Source organism: Argiope bruennichi, chromosome 1 (assembly GCF_947563725.1).
Source record: "Argiope bruennichi chromosome 1, qqArgBrue1.1, whole genome shotgun sequence".
Lineage (NCBI taxonomy): Eukaryota > Metazoa > Arthropoda > Arachnida > Araneae > Araneidae > Argiope > Argiope bruennichi.
The window spans coordinates 66,931,221-66,954,162 of record NC_079151.1 but is presented as its reverse complement, the minus strand read 5'-3'; the positions used below and the strand labels follow the sequence as shown (position 1 = coordinate 66,954,162).

At 27.0% G+C, this 22,942-nt stretch overlaps 1 long non-coding RNA gene and 1 other non-coding gene across 4 annotated transcripts in view; both read right to left on the bottom strand.

Moving 5' to 3' along the window:
* Positions 1-242: 242 nt before the first annotated feature.
* Trnas-uga (transfer RNA serine (anticodon UGA)) lies at positions 243-324 on the bottom strand. The gene has a single exon. It is a non-coding gene; the product is annotated as a tRNA-Ser (tRNA).
* A 10,253-nt stretch (positions 325-10,577) lies between these two features.
* The window catches only part of LOC129980028 (uncharacterized), a 186,380-nt gene continuing 174,015 nt past the window's right edge, over positions 10,578-22,942 (bottom strand). For all 3 annotated transcript variants that reach the window (XR_008785231.1, XR_008785232.1, XR_008785233.1), the window contains one exon: positions 10,578-10,819. This is a non-coding gene — a long non-coding RNA (uncharacterized LOC129980028). The remainder of the gene's footprint in view (positions 10,820-22,942) is intronic.

Here is a 22,942-nt window from a genome sequence, read left to right as displayed (position 1 = left end):
TTCTTTGTTACAATTCTTCAACTGAGGTCAGAAACTAGTGATACTGGCTTTCTAATAAGTTATCCTGCTTAAATTCGAAGACTCTCCACTTTCCAATACTTAATGTGAATATTTAATCATTAAGTTGATGCACAATATTTCGTTAACCCCAATTAAATTCAAATGTTTTAAGGTTTACGAATATGAACTGATGTAATCAAATTACGAGAAAAAAAAACTTTTGTGTAAAATGCCAAATTCATCGCAGCCGGCAGGATTCGAACCTGCGCGGGGAAACCCCAATGGATTTCAAGTCCATCGCCTTAACCACTCGGCCACGACTGCTCAAATTTTTGTTCTTGACAAAAGATATGAGCCATATGATAATTTCTTATGTTTACTCATTGTCCAGGTGATATCGTATCTAACGCTTACTTGAAACAAATCTAGTCCAGACGGAGGACAAATGAATAATTTCGTCTTTTTCCGCATATGAATTCTTATGTCATATTGGACATTGATTTTTGAACTGATTAATATTATATTAAAGTTCAAATGTTATTTTCAGTTCATAACTATTGTAAAAAACTTATAGTATATTGAAGATATCATACATATATTTTAATTCTATATATTATATAAGTATTAGCACAAAAAATGGTGTTTAAAATATAAAACGGAAGTATTTAAGTACTAATATAAACAGATATTTGGAAGCATTCCATCGAAATAAGATGTTCGCTAAAGAGCAAAAAATGTGAGCTACTATATTTTCAAATAAAACCAAGAAAATATTGTATCGTAAATAAAATTCTTCATATATCACATTAACCTCGTTTCATATTTGTATATTTTCTTTGTTTTTGACAAATTTATGATAATCAATAAACATCTTTTGCTTTAAGTTTCCTTGGTCTACCTTCAATGAAATGTGCAATATTTATTGAATCAGTATTAGTGAAACATTTCTTAATTTTTCTAATGTTTGATCAAGCAAAATATACTATTCTTGAAATCTTTCCTTGTATTCTCATATATATTAAGATTGATATTTCCGCAACGATTTGAGAACCTCCACTAGATTATTTTAGAAACTTCCAGGATAATAATATATAAAGTAATAAAAACACTAATGATGTGTGGTACAACTTCCTTTTGTTTTAAGAATAATTTCTGGACAATTTTCAACATTGCTTGAATAATGCATTCATTTCAATCAGAGGAGAAAATGATATGAAAATTCTGTACAGGTTTGGAAACAAGTTCAAGAAAATCATAATGCTTCATCAAATTTTTACTTTTCTCGGATATGAAGTAAACGAAGAGAAAATACAGTAATCGCAAAAAAAAAAAAAAAATCAACTTTCAGGTTTTGCGAAATCTCCACATCTGGAAAATGCACTTTTGGTATTATATCTGTTGCTTGTGAATACGATAACTCAAATATGCTTTTGAACTAGACTGATTCAATGGCATATATGGACTTTGCACCAAATTTGTAGATTTCTCTCAAAGTTTAAACGAAATCCTTAGAGGAAATTTCTCTTTCCGGTTGTCCGAATAAAAGTGATCTCTATAATTACAAAACGTAAAGAGTTGCATAGATTAAAATTTGGTAGACAACTTCAACTTCTAAAATGCATATTCTTATAAAATTTTGAACTAAATCTGTCTTAAGATTGACTATTTGTTGGTTTGTACTTTTTCATGCACGTAAATGCAATAACTTGTAAAATTAATGCAATAATAAAAAATGCAATTATTGCAATGCAATAAATTTGGTATGTGATTTTATGACTATTTCGTTTTGATCCAACGAAAAAAAGGCCTCCAAAATGCATATTCGATTTCCTTGTTCTTTTATATTCATTGGACTGTAGACCGGTAAAATTACCCCACTATATATGATTTGCCAAGATTTCACTGTAAATTCAGTAAAAATGCTAAATTCCCGCCAAAGATCTATATTTCGTAATTATTGTACGTCAATATCATGCAAAGCATTCAAGATCTTACTAAAGATCCACAATTTTATGTGGGGAAAAGGGGAAGTAGAGTAACGCCTTTATGGGAGAATATGTTAGAAAGTTTTGGGGAAACATCTTCAGCTGGTTTTATTAATAAATTTGATTTTTATATTTATAAATAGTCTTTATTTAATTATAGAGATGAAAATGTCTATTTCAATTGTTGCCTAAAGATTTTAGAAGAAAAAATATTTGCGCATTTGACTGAAATCACTTTGCCTTTTCAGAGATGTAAATCTTTTAAGTGAAATTGTAATAAAAATAATTATTGATTTTAAATCTAGTTCATATCTTTTCAGAGATAACGGACAACGGGATAGCCAGTTTTGAAATTCATTTTTTAACTAGTATTTTCTAACTGTTCTAAGTGAATTTCTTTGAATAGCTGTCAGTATTAGATAACATTTCTTCATTAAAATTGTTATTATTTTGTGATTTTCCCCCCTTTGATATGGAATAACTATTGGCCATGTAGACCTTCTAATTAAAATCTAGAAACTGTATAGATTTTGAGAACAATTTCAATCTTATATTTTGAAACTTGTCTTGATAAATCCCCCTCCCCCACTTTACTCTATAAAACAATCTTTTCACAAAAAAAAATTATTTTATGATCTAAATTTTTTAAAAATAAAGCTCATATTCAAAAAAATTCATCCAATTATTTTCAAAACATTTATCTTAATCAAGTTTCGATTTCCTCATCTCTTTGTTTCACAGTATTTTCCAACTTGTGTTTGCATAGTTATTTTTCTAGATCAAAATTCACACGCTATTGCATAATACTTTAAATATCCTTTTTTCATAAATATAGTTTCATGAAAAGAAATAATAATTTATAGTGAAGCGAAGTATATTCAAATTTCATTGATAGTAAAATTTTTCTTTCAAATATTATAATTAATATTCCTAAGAGTGAATTCCTATTAAGTTCCTTCCTTTTTTAATGTTACCATGTCTTTTAAACAAACATTTGGTAAATAAAAACAGAAAAGAGATGTTTGTGATTGCTATTAATTGTTAGTAAATATATATAACGATCGAGATATATCAGCAAAAGAACATTATTTTCTCTTTTAATATATTTCCTTTAGAATTATTCTCTGTTTATTAATCTTTATTTTCAATATTATTTTTTATGCTATTTGAATTATAAGAAATTTGCTGATTTTAATGAAGAATATTATCTGTTAGCTATTTTCTTTAGCTTAACTATTGAAGCTCTATTATTTATTCACATTTTCTTTTTTCATTTCATATTTTTCAGTCTATTTCTCAATCTTCTTACGGGCAAATGTGGTAATTTTGTAAATTGTTTGAGCGCGGACATGATCGGAGATTTCTCTTTGAAAGAAGTTATCTTATTTGATGTTTATTTTAGAAAGAAATTATTTTCTTAGTATTTCAAACATTTTATTCAATATATAACCAACGAAGTTTATTTATTTTCTGTTATTCATCGTTACTCTTTTGCATATTACAACTTTTAATATGAAATATAATTTCCTTTCGGAGAACATCAGATCAAAATCCGAATATTTTCCTTCATTTTTAAGGTTATATAACATAATCTATTTAATACGCAGGCTGAGAGGAACAGAATTTAAATAGTCTAGTGAAAGGACTAATTATCAGCAAAAACGGAGGAAAAAAAGATGTCGGCAAGGGCTAAATTTTAGTTTTGCATTGCAAACAAATAGCCAAAAAGTCTTCTTGGGCAGTTGCTGACTAACATTTATTATCAGGATCAGTAGTAAAAGCTTATATTTGAAATCTAATAATATATACGTCATATATTATTCTGTAAACATCTTATTTTCGTTTTGTACACTAAATCCAATAATAAATTCTTATTAAAATCGTATTTCAAAAAAATGGCAAACAAAGTGCCAATCAAGGAAGCTTTTAAGCATGCATGTACTTGATTCTTCTTCTGCATTTCTGTATATTGTTTAACAGTATTGTATCTATTTACTGATTGGCCTATTCTCATTCATATGATTGTGATGCAAGCTTCTTGTAACCTTCTTAATCCAAAGTTGATTTTAAAGCTGTTTGTCACAGTGTTTTTGACATTTCAGGATCTCTGCTGCTGTTTTATGCCCTTAAATTTATGTAAAAAATTTGCAGCTTTCACATTTTTAACTTATATGAAACTAGCAATTTTAAAGCACATTTATGATGTTATATTAAACTTTTTTCTGCTTTTTTCATTAACTTTCTGTGTCATTTTAATTAAAAGTCTTGCACAAGAAATAAGTATTGTACATATCCAAATTTCGGATTGTTAGAGACTGTATATTACGACCAATATGTTCGGGTTTCAAGTTCGATATTGTTTTTAATATTTTTTATTTACTAACAATAAATGCAAAAACCTAAATATAATTTAACAATTTCAAGAAAATTTGAAAATTACTGCTTCAGAAATCAATAAAAGATTCCATATATCTTTTTCACTCCATCAAAATGAATACTCTGCGATTGTTAAGAAAATATTTTGGTTACAAAAATGAATTAAGAAAAAAAAAAAAGAGCTTTTGTAGATAATAAATGATTTTCAATGTTGTTATTTTTTTAAAATAAGAATATTTTGAATACCAACAAACCAGTATTAATAAATAGTATAGGGGAAAAAAATAACAATGCTTATTCTCAAATGACAAACAACTTCAATTCGTCTTTGTTATTTATAAAGATGAATATGTGTGTTAGTTGGCATTCTACAAGACAAAACAGAACTATCTAGATTAGAACTATCAAAATTTGGTACAATATATTTTGAAAGATGTATTTCAGCACTTACGAGTAATGTTTTTGAAATTTTAATTAAACAACAATTACGCGAAATTTCGACATTCTTTTCATCATAACGTACAAAAATATTATAACACAAATAATTTCTATATCATCTTAAAATTCCAAAAATTCTTTTCAATGATTTCAATTTTGTTGCCAAACGATTTTTTTTTTTTTGATTTTTAAATAATTTTAAGAATATTTGGAACAATTTTTAAAATTTTATTTTTTTATTTAAAGTAAGTCTCTGTATAAAGAATGCATTTCATGTAAATATAATATTATTTACAAATAAAGTTTAAATTTGAAAGTAGAAGTTCCAGTCAAAATCTAAAATCAAAGTTTAGCTGAAATGACAGAATATTAGAGATAACACTTTGTTCCTTATTCAACACCATGAACAGAACTGTCGGTGCAGGGATTCCTAAATTGCACGAGTTTCATCTATCAAAATTTGATGTGTTTAACAAATTGTTTATAAATTTATTTATCGCTATTTAATATTTTTTATATAAATCTAAAAACAATTCATACATCAACTTACTTAATCCAAAAAGAAATTCCAAGTGAACTGGTCGAGACTGTTTGGTGTTATATATCTGAATGAACAACTAACGATATCTAAAATAGGATTTTTATTGCGTTTTCTGTACATAAATTAATTGGTCAGTGGCTATTTTCCAAATAGACAGCTACCTAGAATTGCTGGATTGAAAGAGACGTCTAGTAGATTGATTTTTCAAAAAAAGAAAAAAAAAAAAAAAAAAAATACAAATTTTGCCAATGATAAAAACATATTAGGATAATATTCATACTTTATTAAATGGAATTGGTCAGATTCCTATATGCTTCATTATAGTCACTTAATTATTAGAATATTAATAAAATCACATATCTACATCCATAATATCGTACAAATATGGATGCTGGAAATTCTGGAATTATAATAGATAAATAAAAACAAATGCATATTCATAAAGTTAACAAAAATAAGAAAATATTAGATTATAATAAATCATAGCTTGTTCAAAATGTGCTGAAATGGGAAATAAAATTGTCTTAAGAGGGATACCACAATGTGCATTCCCTAGGGCCGCAAGATACTGGCATCTGCCACTGAAATTAGCTCTTATTCTTATGAATAATTTGCAAAAAATATTCTTGACCTATTTTATAATGTCATTAGCTGCCCTTTTATAAACATTCTTTCTTTTATAAATCTCACAATCTCTTAGGAATGAAGGAAAATTAAAGAAATGTTCTTATAATGTGCATGCGTTTTTCTTTACTATACAAAAATGTAAATTTAAAGGTTTGCCGGACAGGTTTCCGAATACAAATTTATCCTTTTTGAATTTTTGACATCCGAACTTTGTGGCAATTTTCTGCATTTTATGCCTGTAATGATGTTGCTGAAATATATTTATCTAAATTAACATTTATGTATGCGTAACACTTTACGGCTTTCTAAAACGCTATTTGTAGCGAGCATCCGTTTCATAATCACAGCCTATGAATGCAGCTATTCTGGTTTTTATGACTTCCAAGCTCAACAGTATCCGTCCGTAATCTGGAACAAATTGAAAGATCCGAGAACATCCATTTTGCAATTATCTTTGTTTTAATGTCATCGTCTCGCATCTCTTTGACGAAAAACAAAACAGACACTCATCAAAAACAAAACAAAACCAACTTCACATTCCACTTCATTAGGATAACGGATTTTTCCCCCCCTTTCCAGCTTTAACAAGCACGGAAACGAGAGAAGGGGAAAAAAATGGCCCTAGAATATAAAAACATCTGTCGGGTAAGGGGCAAATTTTCCGGTCTGGCTAGTAGAAAGCCACCGTCCTATTTGAAGGGAGGGGAAGATGCTTTTCATCCCCTCTTATTTTTTTTTTTTTTTTGGAAGATCAATAGGTTTAAAAGGAAACTTCCGTTAAGTACAAAAAATTTCATCTTTTCCGTGAGCACTCAGTGAAGGCGAGCATTCCTTTCGTTGCTGGTATTCGGTGGCGGCGTTTGAAATGGGATACGTTGTATTAGTTAATTATCCAAATAATATAAACCAGTGTTCTTTTAAAAGGAAGATGCAATTTGGCCAGTGTTTGAAAAACAGTACTGGTTTGTTTAGTAAATGATAAATGCTAAACACAAACTTCCTTTTTACCTTAGCTTTTTCTCTCTTAATGAATATTAAAAAAAGAAAGAAGTTTGGATAAAATACCATTTGTTCCGTGCAACTATTTTTCAAACTTGATAATATAGATCAAAAGAATATTAGATTGGTGATAAAAATAAGCATGATTATAGTTTTTTTTTTCAAGAATTTTTATGCCCTTCAGTGTTAAATTATAGGAAATTTTCCCCATTTGTAACAACCAAAATCTAATTTTCATATTATGAATGATATTTTCAAATTGTCTGTCAATGAATATATAATCATTGCTTTACGACTGTCGATCTAAATAAATATGATATTCTATTTTTTCATTTCTTTATCATTCTTTGTAATAAGAATAATATATTTGATGATGAAAAATCCCTTTTTAATAATCGTGTTCTATTTTTCCAAGCTCTGAATTATAAATTTTTTTTTCTGTCATTTGTTTTGAAATAACATTCAAGTGTTCTTCGATGGAGCAAAGAGTACTAAAATATTACTTCCTAAGAAAGGATTGTAGCTGGGGGAGTGATTTACACTTTCGGTTTATTTATTTGGTCTTTCCCCACATGAAAGCAAAAAATTTAGCTGTAAATGCAGTAATCCATCAGTTTAGAGAATATTTTCATTGCAAAGTAAATTCAAGGTCATCTTTGTATTGTTGTCAATTCTAAATATTTTGACTATAAAGAAAAAATCTTTAAGCACTATAAAGAAAATTAATAATTTCTTAACAGAGATAATAAATACACATTCTAGAAGTTAAAAAAAAATGTTTATTATTTAGCTTTTATGCAATTGTGATACATTTTTGTCGTATCTGTTTATTTCGTTTTTAATTTCCAAGAATTTCCATATGAGACAAAATGGAAATTTGAAATGTATTATTGATTTTTTGTTGTTATTGTTAAGATATGCAGGCAACAACATTTCATAAACACTAAATTATCTAACATATTAGTCAATGGAAATAATAAGAGATATTTTAAATGTGTGTTAACCATATCACGATTTTATTTATCTATTTAAATTTATCAGTCTCCTTTAAGAACATATGAGAAATACATTTAAGAATAAAACAGAAAAAAGGAGTAAATGCATAAATAACATCTATATGGAGGGAAAAAACGATTAAAATAGGAAGTGTCATAAAAAAAAATTAAACACTCATCTTTTTTTTTTTGAAAGGATAGCTAGATTTTGATTTCAAGTAATTAAAATATATCACTTATCTATCATTTTTACTCATATTTTTAAAAAGTAATCAATACATATCTCCTGAATAATAACCTATAAATTTATTTACCATATAAAATCACACACACACATACATGCTTTGTATGTGCATCAAATATAAATTTAAAAAATACATTTTTTTTATTGCTGTGTTATTAAAAAAAAACACATTTTTAACTAAGAATTGCAATTAATTTAAGCTTACTTAGAATGACCGAATATCGAAAATGCAAGAAATAGAATAATCGAAAAGACGTTTTCCCTTGATATTTGAATTTTAGTTGTCTGGCTGTCATTTAAAATCAAAGATAACTCTAAACTGAAGTACTTATCACTTTTTCAGTTTTCTTGAAAAAGTTATTGATTCGCATCCTCTGAAGAGAGGTATTTCTATTGTTTGTGAAATATACTTTGTCTAGTCAATTTTTTTTCACTTCATTCTTTAAATATTCTTGTCTCACAAAATGACTATCTTTTTTTTTTTTTTTTTTAAGAATGAACTTTATTCTAGGATTTTAGAGAAATTTGTCTTTGCTATTGTCGTGCGTTAATAAAGCTGATATTTCAATCGAAAGCTTTCTATTATTAGCATCATCTAAAATGAAAGGATGTGCACCAAGAAAGGCGTTGTTGAAAAATCAACAGCGATTCAATATAATAGCTGGACGAAATTTATTTTTTCTCGAATTCTTTAGAAGCAATACTTATAAGAGAAATACAACTGTTTAGTACTTATTTGCATTTTGAAATCATATAGACTACAATAAAAATTGCATGAAGGCAGGGTAAGATTTTTTGGATTAGGAGTGGAATGGTTCAGTGAGTAGTGGAATAAAATGGCATTTTATGTTCTAAAACCATCTTGCTCTCTTTATTATTTTTATTATATTCTTTTTTTGACCTTACAATCTTTATCATTTAATATTTTATTACACTTTTTGCATATACTATAAGAGGGTGCACAAATCTGAAGCAATTGTCTGTTGTCCAGAGCTTAAACCTAATATTTTTTTACGATTGGCTAGTGTGTCAACAAAATATACGAATACTTATTGTTTACGTCTTGTACAAGATAATAAAGATTTAGCAACATAGCTTCTTCAAATATGTATATATTGTATTTGGATAAAGGGCCATCTTCACATACTGAGAAGAGTGAAAACAGCGGAAACTTAGAATTTCGCTACTTGTCTTTGGAACTACTACATGGAACTGACTGAAAGTTTTCACAGCGGCGTTTCGGCTGTGAGATGCTCATTTGCATGCCGTTCTATTCAATTATTTCAAAATATAATTTTTATTACAGAATTTTCAAAATATTACATTAAGTATAAAAACACCAAGTTTTTGATTTGTGAAATAGTCTAAGGGTTAAGCAAAAACTATAACAAAATATGTCGATTATGTATAGAGATATGCTGAAAAATGGAAACATTCATTCAATATTAGAATGTCTAAATTTCTTCATCTCATCATTCACCATCATTTTTTTTATGTCAAAGTTTTTTTCATGTATTCGTACTAATTCGCTCAGGATAATTTGAATTTTCATTACAAAGTTGGCATTGCCATTTTTAAAAGAAATAGCAATGCCAGATTATTTTTTTTTTATGTTGGCACACAATTTTATTTTAATGTGGATTGTATAATGAATTGTGCCTTTTGCATAAGCAAAAATTATATACACTTTTTAGAGAACATTTTTCTAAGATTATGGGAGTTTTTGGTTACAATAAGAGATAACTAGTTCAAGAGCAGCTTTTTTGATGAATTGCCCCTGCCGAAATTATTACATATATGCTTCTTAAAATGTCGATGAATAAATACGTTTAAAACTCCTGAAAAGTTTTTCCAAATTGATCTTGAACCTATCCTATAATAGAGGAATATCTTATTCGGTTTCTTATTTTCTCAACAATTGGAGTTCATTTAAATTCTAGAAGGTAATTTTATGGGAAAATTCCATTAAATTTCTTTGTTTTATTTTAACTGAAACGAGTTGTTAGTGATATCAATTTGAAAGGAGAAGCACCCAATATGCTTCAAATATAGGAAGTGTGAAAGATAATATATATATATTTTTAATATACTTGAATTTTTGGACTAACACCTTTCCTCAAAATTTTAGCATTCATCTCAGCACTGCTCTATAATATGTGTTTTAACTGTGTTTCAACTCCAAAGATGACTATAGTGGAAAGGTGGCATGCTTATCCTCAACAGACTTATTTGAATTAAATAAACATATCTAGACTTGAAGATTGAAATTGCTATAAATACAATGAATCCGCAATAGTAGAATTCAATTAAATAATGACACAAAATGTTAGATTGTAGTTGCCAAAAATTTATTCTTTTTTCATTCCTTTTTCTTGAAACTCTTTTAAAAAATCTGTTTTTTTAAAAGGGGGGAGGGGAAGAAGCTGATAACTCAATAAATGCAACTCAACTACAATGAAACATCGTAATTTTCTCTGCAAATTTCAGCTTATCGATAAAAATTTCAATTTTCACATTTCACAATTTTGCATACATTCGGACACTCTTAACTGTTGTATATTCCAAATCAAGTCCAGATTCGTCTTCAAGTGACCTTCTTCAGGACTCATAACATCTGAAATTAAAATTACTTTGTATATAGCAGTTTTACAAAAAAATTTATTTGCATTTATTATTGATTTTTGCATTTGGAATCGAATCGTTTGTAAAATATGAGAGATACGCTTAATTCCAAAACCTCGCTGTTCCTCTGATAAACTATTTTTTAGAGAGAGTACAAAGATTTTATTTCTAACTCACAATTTTCTTGATCCCACATTATTATGAGCTTAAATTTCTATAAAAACATAAACTCGCTTCACAATTTTATTGAAGGTAATTTAGGAAATTTGCATATACAACTTATGGAACCGTATTGCGGCATGTAAAAATAAACAGATGGCTTATGAACGAAGCGCTTGCAATATTCTCTCAATATTGCAACGCTTGCAATATGACAGAATATTGCAAGTGTTTTCTTTGGAACAAAACGTTTGCATTATTGAGAGAACATATATTTTACAATATAATTCTGAATAATAAAATTTTTATCACTTCCATTTTTAAGAATGTTAAGTATATATAATTTTCATCAGTTTAAAGAAAATGCATATAGGCATAGTTATAAACTAGACCCATTTGTCAAACATATTATGAAGGATTTCAATTTTTGAAATATAGTCCTATTTCAGAATATTTTTAAAATTAATTAGCTTTTTGGATTCCCAAACAATATCTTTTTATAATATTATAAAATTTTATTTTTAAATTTAATTTTTTTCAACACTGTAGAATTCATAATAAAATAAAGCAAACTGTGTTGAGTGCAAACCAAAATAAATGGACTCTATGTATTTAAAGATGTTCTATACATTCCAGGATACAAATATAATATTGCTCATTACAATATTTACTAAAAAATTTTTAATGGAAGATCTGAAGAGTCAACTAAATGTCTCAATCCAGGTTACGTACGAAAATGAAATCTTGAAATCCATCTTCTGTTATGCATTATTTCAAAAGATACATTTCAGATAATAGATTTCAAGATTTTTTTTAAAAAAATTCAATGTAATACAGAAGAACAACAAACATTCAAAATTTTGAAGGAAACAGTGTACTTCTAAGAACGAGTTTCCTTATAATATCTTTTCTAAAAAATTTCAAAGTATATATAAATCACTTTTCTTTTCTTTTTTTCCTAAAATTCATTTCTCCTCAATTTCATTTTAAGTTTTATTTCCTTTAACTTTTATGCTTTCAGTATTTAACATGTTGTTAACAATTTATTTCATTCTGAATTCAATTTACTTCTTTAGTTAAAGGAAGAATTCCGATAATATCTTTCATATAAGTTTTCATTATTTTAAAATCTGTCAGTTGTAACCCAGCAAACTTATGATTCAGTATTGTACTAGACAATACTTCTTGAATTTCGTGAATGAATGCGTTATCAAAATTTGTGTCAGTTAAATTCATTTTTTTAAATACGATACACCTCTATTTTTATCAAGTCGAGGTCCCGTGTATATTCTAGATTTGATTATTTAAGGCAGAGGAGAAAAATATTTGCTGACCTCTCTAGAGTAACCCACATAGATTTAATTGATAGTGTAATCAAAATAGTAATACTACTATATTATGTGAATGGATATAAATTTAGTAATAAAAAGTTCAATAATTTATAACAAAATTCAGCACGTATTATAAATTTCAATCTTGGTACAAATATCTATTTATTTACCGTAATATTTAATCTGTAATTCTAAAAAAACATATTAAGAAAAAAACATCCGGTAATTCGCTTTGTAAATAATTTTTTGTTTTAATGAATCAAAGCAAATTTACAAACGTAATCTGAAGTGGAAAAAAGAGTTTATAATGTTAAAATAACATCTGTTGTAAAAATGTGCTGTCTATAGAAACATTAATATGATATAATAACCATTATAATAATTTAATGTATTGATTATAGATTCAGATTGTTTTTCCTAACGGAGTAGACGAAAAATAAATTAGGAAATTGAAATAATAAAGTTCATAGCTGAATTAAAAATAGTAAATGTGAAAAAATGATATGTTAGTATGAATAGCGACTTTAATTTCTTCTTTACCAAGAATTTCAGGAGAGAAAAAAAATTTGATAGCTTTTTATTAGATGTATTATTTATATAAAAGATTAATAATATGTGATACATTGAATAATTTTCAGACTAGAACTTTTTTTCAATTTATCATTAGTTATCTTTAGCTTCTTAATCCTAATGAAATACTTCTCCATATTCCCAATTTTTCATTTATGTAAGAAAATAAAAATAGATAAAGCAATAATAATGGTATATAAAAAGAATTCTATTGAATACAGTAATTTCAAAAGTTTTGCATGCATCAAATTGTTGTCTTTTTTCCTGTTTTTACTTACTTAGAATTAAAATAAACTAAGAGATTTCACACTGTTAATTCCCCATAATTCTAATATGAAACTTGCCTTAAGAATTTCAGTTCATAATTTTATGGATTTTATTTTGACTTTTATTATGGTTTTTCCTTTTTTTTTTTTTTTTTCTGGAATAGCTAACATGAATTTAACTCATCTTTTAGGTATAGCTATAAAATGTTTATTTTTATAATTTCTTAATAAAATGAGTATAAAATGTTCTGGCTATTTTGAACAAAATTTAAAGATGCTGTTATATGAAAGTGTCACAATTTTCTGGATGAAATTTGCTTGGGTATAAAATTCTTGTTTTAATTTTTCTTCGTCGCCTTTTCATTTTAAACAAACAAAAAATATTTTAATAAGATTGCAAGCAGAACACTGAAAAATATAAATCGTATTTTTTATTCAAACGAGTTATTGGTTTATTAAACTGTAAAATTTTAAATTCAAACTGAAGTTCCTTTTTGATATCATTATCATAAAAAAAAATGTAGAAGGTGTGAAATAAGGTGAACCTAAATGGCAGAAGCTAGTTTGACAAATTTTTAAAATGTGTAACACAAAGCCCGAAACTGCATAATATATTTTAAAACCAATGTATTACTTTTTATTACCTAAGATAGAATCAATGGAACTTAAAAATCTTTTGTTCATTCAGTATTTTTTTTATTTTATTTTTGAACGTTCAAAACCATATAATTGTTGAACAGATAGAATTCTAATATAATTTTAATCTCAGTAAAATAAAAATAATATAGACAAATATAATAATTACTCTTTACAAGTATATTATACACCAGTTCTTAAACTGCTTTAATGAAGAAAACCTAAAAGAAATAAGCATTAAAAAAAATAATCATTCCGAGAATTTTTCAAATTAGTTTTCAAGACAATATTGGTCACACAATTGTTTAAATTTCATATGTCCAGAATTATTTAAAATCCTACAACTATGGTTTTTTTTTTTCAAGAAATCCAAGATAATTTAATTATTTAATTTAGCTTTTTAAAAGGATGGGAAGTTAGATCATAAGGATATATTATCATTTTTTTTATTTCATATTGTGTAAATTAAACATATTGAGAACAAAGAATCATATCTTGAATATATATCATCATGATTAAAAATAACCCTTATTTTTATGAAATTTGCTGATTATTTTGCTTTATACTTTAACTAGTAAATACCCTAAATGTATATTACTAATATACTATATCGAATTGAATTTTCCAACTCGTGCTTTTCTCTTTTGAGTTATATTACTAGGATTTTTTTAATTACATTTCCGTTTTTTACAGAAAGAAATACAGTATACTGTTTATTGAATAGTAAATAAAAAAATTTAAAAATACAGTATAAAAGATCAGCTACATTAAATAAGCATGAGGATTAGGAAAAATATTTGTAATAAGAAAACTAAAGTTCTCCCACTATTTATACAATATAATTATAAAAATGAAAATACATTCATATACTGATAAATAAAATGGCAAATAAAATTAAAGCTAATTCACAAATACCTTAAAAGTAAATCGATTTAGTGAAAATATTCGCTATTTAATTGGCTTTCAAACTCACTGGCAGCTAGCTAATCGGTTAAAAATAACACCCAAAATAATAAATTAAATAGCTGCGAAATTTTCCTTCTTTTGCTTCTGTTCATATTAAATGATCTATTGAATGTAGAAAAATATTACAAATAAATTTAGCTGTATGTATTTCATAAAATTTATTTCTCTTATTTTGCCTGAATTCTACGCTTCTTTCGTCCGCTAGATGGCAGTTAATTGTGACGCAGATGTGTCTGCGGGACCCTCAGTCAGCAGAGAATAATGACGAAAGTAAAGAAAAAAAAAGAGGGCATCTCGGGAAAAGAAACGAGCAGAGAAAGATTTATATTTTTACGTTAAGGAAACTGTTTATGTTTTGACCCATAAATATGCATCAGATTTTCAATAATTCCAAATCATGCAAAAATATGTAGCGAATCCTAATAAAAATCGACGGAATTGTAATTTTTTTTAAACAATGCATTTTTAAATAAGATTTATTATAATATCAGCAGAGGCCATTTGAAATATCATAATTTTATAACCTCCTCAAATTATTATTATTACAAAATTATTATATTAAATACAAAAAATTATCTCATTATGATAATTTATTTTTAATACAATAAATATTTCCACTTTTAAAGATTTAGTAAGTTTATTTACTCCCCACAAATTTCCGTAAGCAAAAAATATTAAAACATTTTTTTTAAATTAAGACAAGAAATTTAAAGACCCCAATGAAATATATTCGAGTTGATTTATGAAATGATATTCTGCAGAATTCTATTAAACTGATTGCTTTCCTGACTTGCATTAAGTTGGAGGATTTTTTCTTTATTGCTGTTAAACTTTTTTCTTTCTAGCAATAATTAATATAAAACATGTTTTGATTCAATGATATCAACTGATAAAACTTCGCCTGGCAAAAGAGACTTCATCAGATCTTACAGAAGTTTTAGTGAAAAAGTTTCATCCCTTCGACGAAGCAATCGTAGGACAACTTTCAGAGTGGAACCGATTCTGTGGGGCGGTCGGGCCCCTTTGTGGACGTCTATCGACAAGCGCGTGACCTTAGAAGTTGCCTCTCTTCCCATTAAGATGTCCCAGATTAGCAATGATGGTAGAGATAACACACCGCAAACCAATGTGCTGTAAAATGTAAAAGAAAATTTTTTCAAGCCTCTCCTTGGCAGTGGAGCAGGCGGAGTAATAAAGAGTAATATTCGCGATTTTATTACCGAAACGAAGAAATGTTGCAATAAGTTAGAGGGGCGTTTGTTCGTTCCTCTCCGCTAAGTTGGAATGGCAGCCATGAATATTTACACATCATTACAAAATTTTGCGCGAGAAGATTTTCCCGAGCTCGAATTTGAGCTTGTCCCTTTGCCCGTGCCGCGTATCTTCTGCGAGAGGAAACATCATCATTCATTAAAAGTGCGCCTCTCATTGGCTGATTAAAACCCTATCAAATTGTCTCCGACCAATGGCGAGTCGCCCGCGGTTTAGGCTGACTCCGCCCTCCTCCGTATTGATGCACATCACAATGGGGGGAAAACGCGGGCCTTTGCCCTTAAAGGGAAGTTGGGGGTGGAATCGTTATTTGAAATACGGCTTGTAACTCCCCTCTGAACTTCTATATTTCATTTATTACTTTTAATCAAATGACATTGGGTTCTGAACCGGGTATGGAAGGGCTGCCTTTTCTTAATGTCACGTTTGAAGAAATTTTTCAATGATTTCCTGGACTCCCCCCCCCCCCCTGCAAGGGTGAAATCCAAAACTTGTTCTGGATTCGGCATGCATTCGTTCATTTTATTCTTAACGACTGGAATGAGTTCAAAGTTAAGCTCTAAGCCTTCCAAGATCTTTTTTCGATGTAATCACCCGAAAAATACACAATTTAAGTCTTGACAATAGAAGTTCGGAGTTTTTCATACATAGTTCAAAAGTCAAATACTTGATTAATTGGGGTAAGACATTGTCTGGATGGTCGAAGAAAATATACGGAGCCCACTCTCTTCATTTGAGTATTGCATCGGTTACAGAATAAATACATCTTTGAAAAAGGAAACAAATGATTGCTTGAATTTGTCATTTAAAAATAATAGGCATTTATACAAATTTTCAAAAGTAACATAAATTCTTTTAGTGTAATTCATAATATTTATACATACTATAACTGTTTTGAGTATAAGTGAATGATCGTAAGAAAATTGTAAGCGATGTTTCAAATTAAGCATTCAAAGCAGTTCTTTATCATTTTTCTTAATTTTTCTCTTTATTTTCACCATCTTCAAACAATTATTCTAAGAAATTTTTTTTAAAAAAAATTCCTTAGAATAATTTACGAAGGCAATGAAAATTATACTATATTTAATATTAAGGACGCAAAAATTATTCAAAAGAGATGTCCTGATTAACTTTTTTTTGGCAATTAATACCCTTCAATTATTTTCAGTTATTTCCTAAGTTAACGTTTCACTTTTATTGTTATTTATACGGAGCTGCAGGAATTTATTTATAAAAATATTAAAGTTAAGGAGAAAAAAAACTTTTTTTTGTTTTACTTTTACCGGAATAACTATAATTCCGACCATGCATATAACTATTCCAAGTGGAATACCATCAATTCATGTGATGGTATCCTGCTCAAATAAATGCAATTCAGCAAATAACTCATTATTGTACTAAAATTTAATATTTTATTTATAAAATAAAAAATATTCATTCAGCAAATAGTACTTAATAAATCCGCAAGTTACTGTTGTTTCACATTCATGTTCAGCAAGCATATTGAAATGTTGCTAGAAATAATATAGGCGAAACATAAATAACGCCAAAACCAAAAAGCAAAGCATGTACGAACACATTTGTTGATATAATCATTAACTTACCACATTCATGTTCTTGCTCAAGAAGTGATTGTCTGTTTTATTTGCACCATTTAAATTGAAAGAGAGCTTGTCCTTTTTTTCTGAATTAATGGATTGTAATTATAATTTTTTAAAAAATTAAACCATTTATATTGATTTAAAAATTACATTTAAGGTTAACTATTAAGAATCTTGGAAATTAAAAAAAAATATTGAAAAAATTTTGATCAGCAAATATTATTCATAATTCCTATGCGTGTATCACTACTATTGCAATTGATGCACCAATTTCCAAGTTTTGAGAAACATTGTGGCAACGAATTTCTATTTGAAGTTTTAAAATTTGCTAACTATTCACATTTGATGAATATTTTTCCTTTTATTCAATAGAAAATCAAAATAATTAGTGAAATATATTTTTTATTACAATTAAGATTTCTGAAAATTAAAACATAAAAGCTATGATACATAAAATAATGTAATTTTTTTCTTCATATTTCTAAAAAATTGTTACATAATATTCAATTAACACTTAGAAGCTTTCTTTCAAATTTTTTTAAAAATTAAAACTTGATATATTTCATTACTTAACCAACCTTAAACTTAACAACTTAAATTCGAATCGAATTCCAATTCAAAGTTTAGACTTGGAATTTGGAATTAACATTATTTGGTCATTCTTGCCACAGGGAAAATCTAGAAATTGACGTCAAAACCAAATTTATTCATTTATATTTTTTAAAAAAAGTCACATAATACTAATATCTCCTTTTAAAGAAATAAATCTGTTTGAAAAATCTATTGTTGATTGAAATAATACGTTTTGTGTGCTTTATTGTTATTTTAATTTGTTGATTGTTTTTGGGATTATACAAATGTCACATAAGCAGCTTTCCCTTTAATATCTATAATGATAAAAACTACCGATAGCAGTAAAATATATTGTAGTCTATTACAAGACTTTTGAGAGCACTCATTCTTTTTAATCTGATAAATGATATATTGATGAATCAAATCCATAAGAAAATCTATTTTATTAATGCCAATTAATCATTCATTATCATTTTTTATGGGATATAGATAACGAAAGAACTTTTTTTAAATTATGTATTTTTTTTCATTCATTATCTAATAAACAATTACTTTCAGTTTGGCCGTTCACTGGATGGATATACGCAATCATGACAAAGTTAAACAAATTTTGTATACCATATTATTTTGTAAGAATTCACTAAAATATATATAATCTGAAATGTGTTTTGAAAATATTTTGTATGTTAGCTTATTTAATTTTACATTTTTATTCTCTTTTAGTATATTTTTTGTCATCAATTAGTAAAAACTAAAATTTAAATTAAAAAAAACCTACTGTTGCAATATAAAGTCAATTTCCATAATAGTTGCAGGAAAGTTATATACTTCAGTGATAATGCATTGACTTATATAAAGATTGGATTTTTAAATAAGTAGCGAGATGATTGTAAAATTATTTCTCATTTATTATGGAAGGAATAGTTGAAAGCGTTTCTGTACCAATGACAATATATATATATAGCGAATAACTATATATAACTGAAAACATTCCCCGAAATGTTAAATCAGTTTTATCAATATATCAGTTTTTATTAGCACATTTTTGAAAAATGTATTCATTAAATATGGATTTATTGATCAAAGACGAAATTAATTATTCAATTTCTATGAAGCATATTACCTACAAAATTATGAAAGAAATAAACATATTTGGTAATTTTTTTTAATTCTTCTTATACGAAGTAAGCAATTATAATTTTTGTACAATTAAAATATGTATTATATGATATCATAGGCAAATATTTCATGAATAAAATAGATTGGTACTTTAAGTGGATAATTCATCAGAAACGATTTAAAATTTGTTTACGTAATTCCATTAAATCTTGTGTAATTTGATTTGAAATTTTCTAATACTAGACATCAGAAAATTTTCAACGAAAAATAACAATTAACGAATAGAAGTAATCATCGAACTCTTAATAAACGTAAGCAATATTTTTTAACTTTTTTTACATTTGCATTTGTTTCCAATCCTATTTAAAAAATAATATTAAAAATTTCATTTTAATTTTTGCTTAACTTTTCGCATTGCATTTGAATCTTACCTATGTAATCCATTTAATTTGCGAATTATAAATTATTACATGGTATTTTTAGCAAAAACTAACTAATTAAAATTTTTTTATTAAATGTTGCTTCAGACATGCAAAGAAATAAAATAATAACTACGAATAACATCAATAAATATTGTGCCGTGAATCAGGATTCATCTGTAAAATATTTCAAAAAAGTTTCAGATATATAGACTGCTATCTCCCTCATCTCTTCTACATGTTATCGTTAACTAATAATTTTATAAATTTCACGTACGGTTTCAGATACGATTACAAATTATTTCAGGTTGTAATTGTAACAAGAAAGTACACGCATTCCAATATTTACAAAATAATAAATATTCTGATAGTTATTTCTTGGTTAAAAAAAAATTATATGCCTCTCCTGGTTGAATCGCATCAATTCAAGAATGAATCGTGGCCTGATATCTACCATACAATACCTATGCAAAGCAAAATATTTATTGAATTTCTGAAAGAAAGAGACAAAGATTACAAGTGGAATATAAATTTCTACATTCTAAATTATACTTCATTAACATTACCTTACGGCTATTATTTTACTTATATTTTAAATGCACTGCATTTTTTGAAAGGTTACTAAACAGGAAATTAAGAACTTTAAAACTCTATTCGTTGTTCAGGAAATGGGCGGTTTTAGAAATGGTAAAGAGAAAAAAAAAAAATTCTGAGAATTTAGCTTCATTAAAGGAAATTTCAAAAGTCAATTAAAAAAAAGAATGGAAACGTATTTGAAGCAATTATAAACTTTTTCATTGCAATAATTTCCATGATACAGAATTTGATGGAAAAAATAAATCTATTTTAAACCAGGTAAGGAAGTACCACACAGTGAAGTTTTTTAATCATGCTTTTAGAAGTCGGATTCCATAATTTTAAATTGAAAATGTTCATAAGTATTTTTAAAAAATGAAAAATTAAATTAATACATACACATAAATTTCTTTAAAGAATAAGCTAAGTGTTGCATTTTCCAAGGATGGAACAGAATTAAAAAAAAAAAAAAAAAAAAGGAAAAAAAGAGAATATAAATATGAGTTCATATTTTAATACTAAAAAAAGCGATTCCTACTTGAACTAAAAAATATATATATTTTTTTCTACGGATGATAGAAATTCTTTGTGCGCTACATTATATAGAAAAAGCTATATGCAAAATGAAAAATAAATAACTGCATGACGGCATAAAAAGAAATGTAAAAACTTGTATATACTATACATTTTGATCGTATTTACTTTTCAATCATCTACTTGTAGATAGCCATTTTGAATTTTATCTGCTTATATAAATTTTTCAATTTCTTTTTCGGTAAGAGAATTATTATAAACCGCATTTCCTTGTAGCCACTATTTTTGTTGTTTACCTCCAAGATATGAAATATATTGATTTTAACCCGAATATCTATGATGCTTTAGGCAAATAAAAGCTCTTTAATCTCACATTTTAAAATTCGAAATATTCTCAAACGTACTTTATATTTGCTGCGAATATTTGCACTTAATATTACACTTTAGAACATTTTCCCCTTTTGTCCAAATATAACTCTTAAGAAAGAAAATAAGCGTTTTATGAATGATAATGTATAATAGGTATCTGATCATAAACATCACAAATAAAAATAATATGAAGCTATTATTAACAAATTATAATTTTTTTTCTTTATAAACATGTGTTATTAAACTTTAAAATATAACAGAATGAAGTAATATTTGACCAAGCTTTAATCTAAATGATAAATTGAAATACATTCATATTTTGAATAAAAATCAAATAATTAATGACGATTTTCTTTACAAAATAGAAAAAATATTTACCTCTTGTAAAATAATGAAAACTTGCATTGTCATTCTTTATAAGGCTATTCTTTTAGTTTCTTAACTTTAATACATTTCTTTAATTAAAACTAGATTCCTTTTCTACAAAACAATTTCATTTGCAGGGAAATAATGAAGCCAACAATTTAAACATACGAATTAATTCGTATAAAAGGAATATTCTATATTATATTTGTACACCAAACTACACAGTTAATATTTGGATACAATACATTCTCCTTCTATATACATTCTTATCAAGATAATAAAATTCTTTGTTTTTCATTGAATCGGGATGATATCATCATCATTAAAATTGATAATGTATAAATGGAATACATACTATGAATAAATAGAAATAAAATCCGACATGTAAAAGCCATTTTGATCAAAATCACAGATACACTAACAGAAAAGCAAAAGTACTTTTACCTTACTTATCGTCACTGCAGCTTACACCAAACTAAGACACATGGTAAACGTTAATTTTAAGATATTTTCAAACAAAAACAGAGACAAGGGAATATAGTATGTTCGCTACAAACAGGATAATATAAATTTGTCTGGAGTGAACCCTCCACAACCTCTGTCCCCTTTTTTCCATTTTGGACTCGCTGTTCCCCCACTTCCCCCTCGCGAGGGAAGGATGTGCGAAGGGGCAAAAAAAACCCGGGGTTGTGCGAGTTCAGTGCCCCTTTTATCCTTTCACCCCGCTCATAATAATAATAAAAATGACCTTGAAACTCCCCCCGCTGGAGGAAGCAACAGCCGTCCTTTCCAAGGATGTACCACCGCCAGGAAAACATTTTTAGAGAAGGGCAGTTTGAATTTGGGGTTAGAATGACACTTAAAAACCGCCATTTTTTCTCCACTACCTTCCGTAAGTTTTGCAGGCAACCTTATTGTTCAATTGAAGTCAGCGTTAATATTATTCCGTTAATGAAGACCTCTGTTCAATATTTTTTGAAAAATACATTTTTATAAGCATGCCAAAGAAATTTTGAATAAAAATGGCATTTGCAGCAAAATAAAATAAAAAAAACTAATCATATCCCTTAATAATATTATTTAGATTCTAATTTCCATCAATCAGAATAATCGGAATTTCCAAAGCAAAATTTTTCGAAACCATTATAAGAATCATAAATCCGAAAAAGTTAAATTTATTTAGCTTATCGATTCTTTTTACAAGCCAAATATCTTTAATTCAATATTAAATGCATGTTGATATTTTTACAATTGCTTATTAAAATTTGTAACATTATGCTATTAACATATGTTTTTTCATAACATTTAGACGTAAATCAAATTTAGCTTACTAAAAAGTTAATTTTTGACTTAATTTG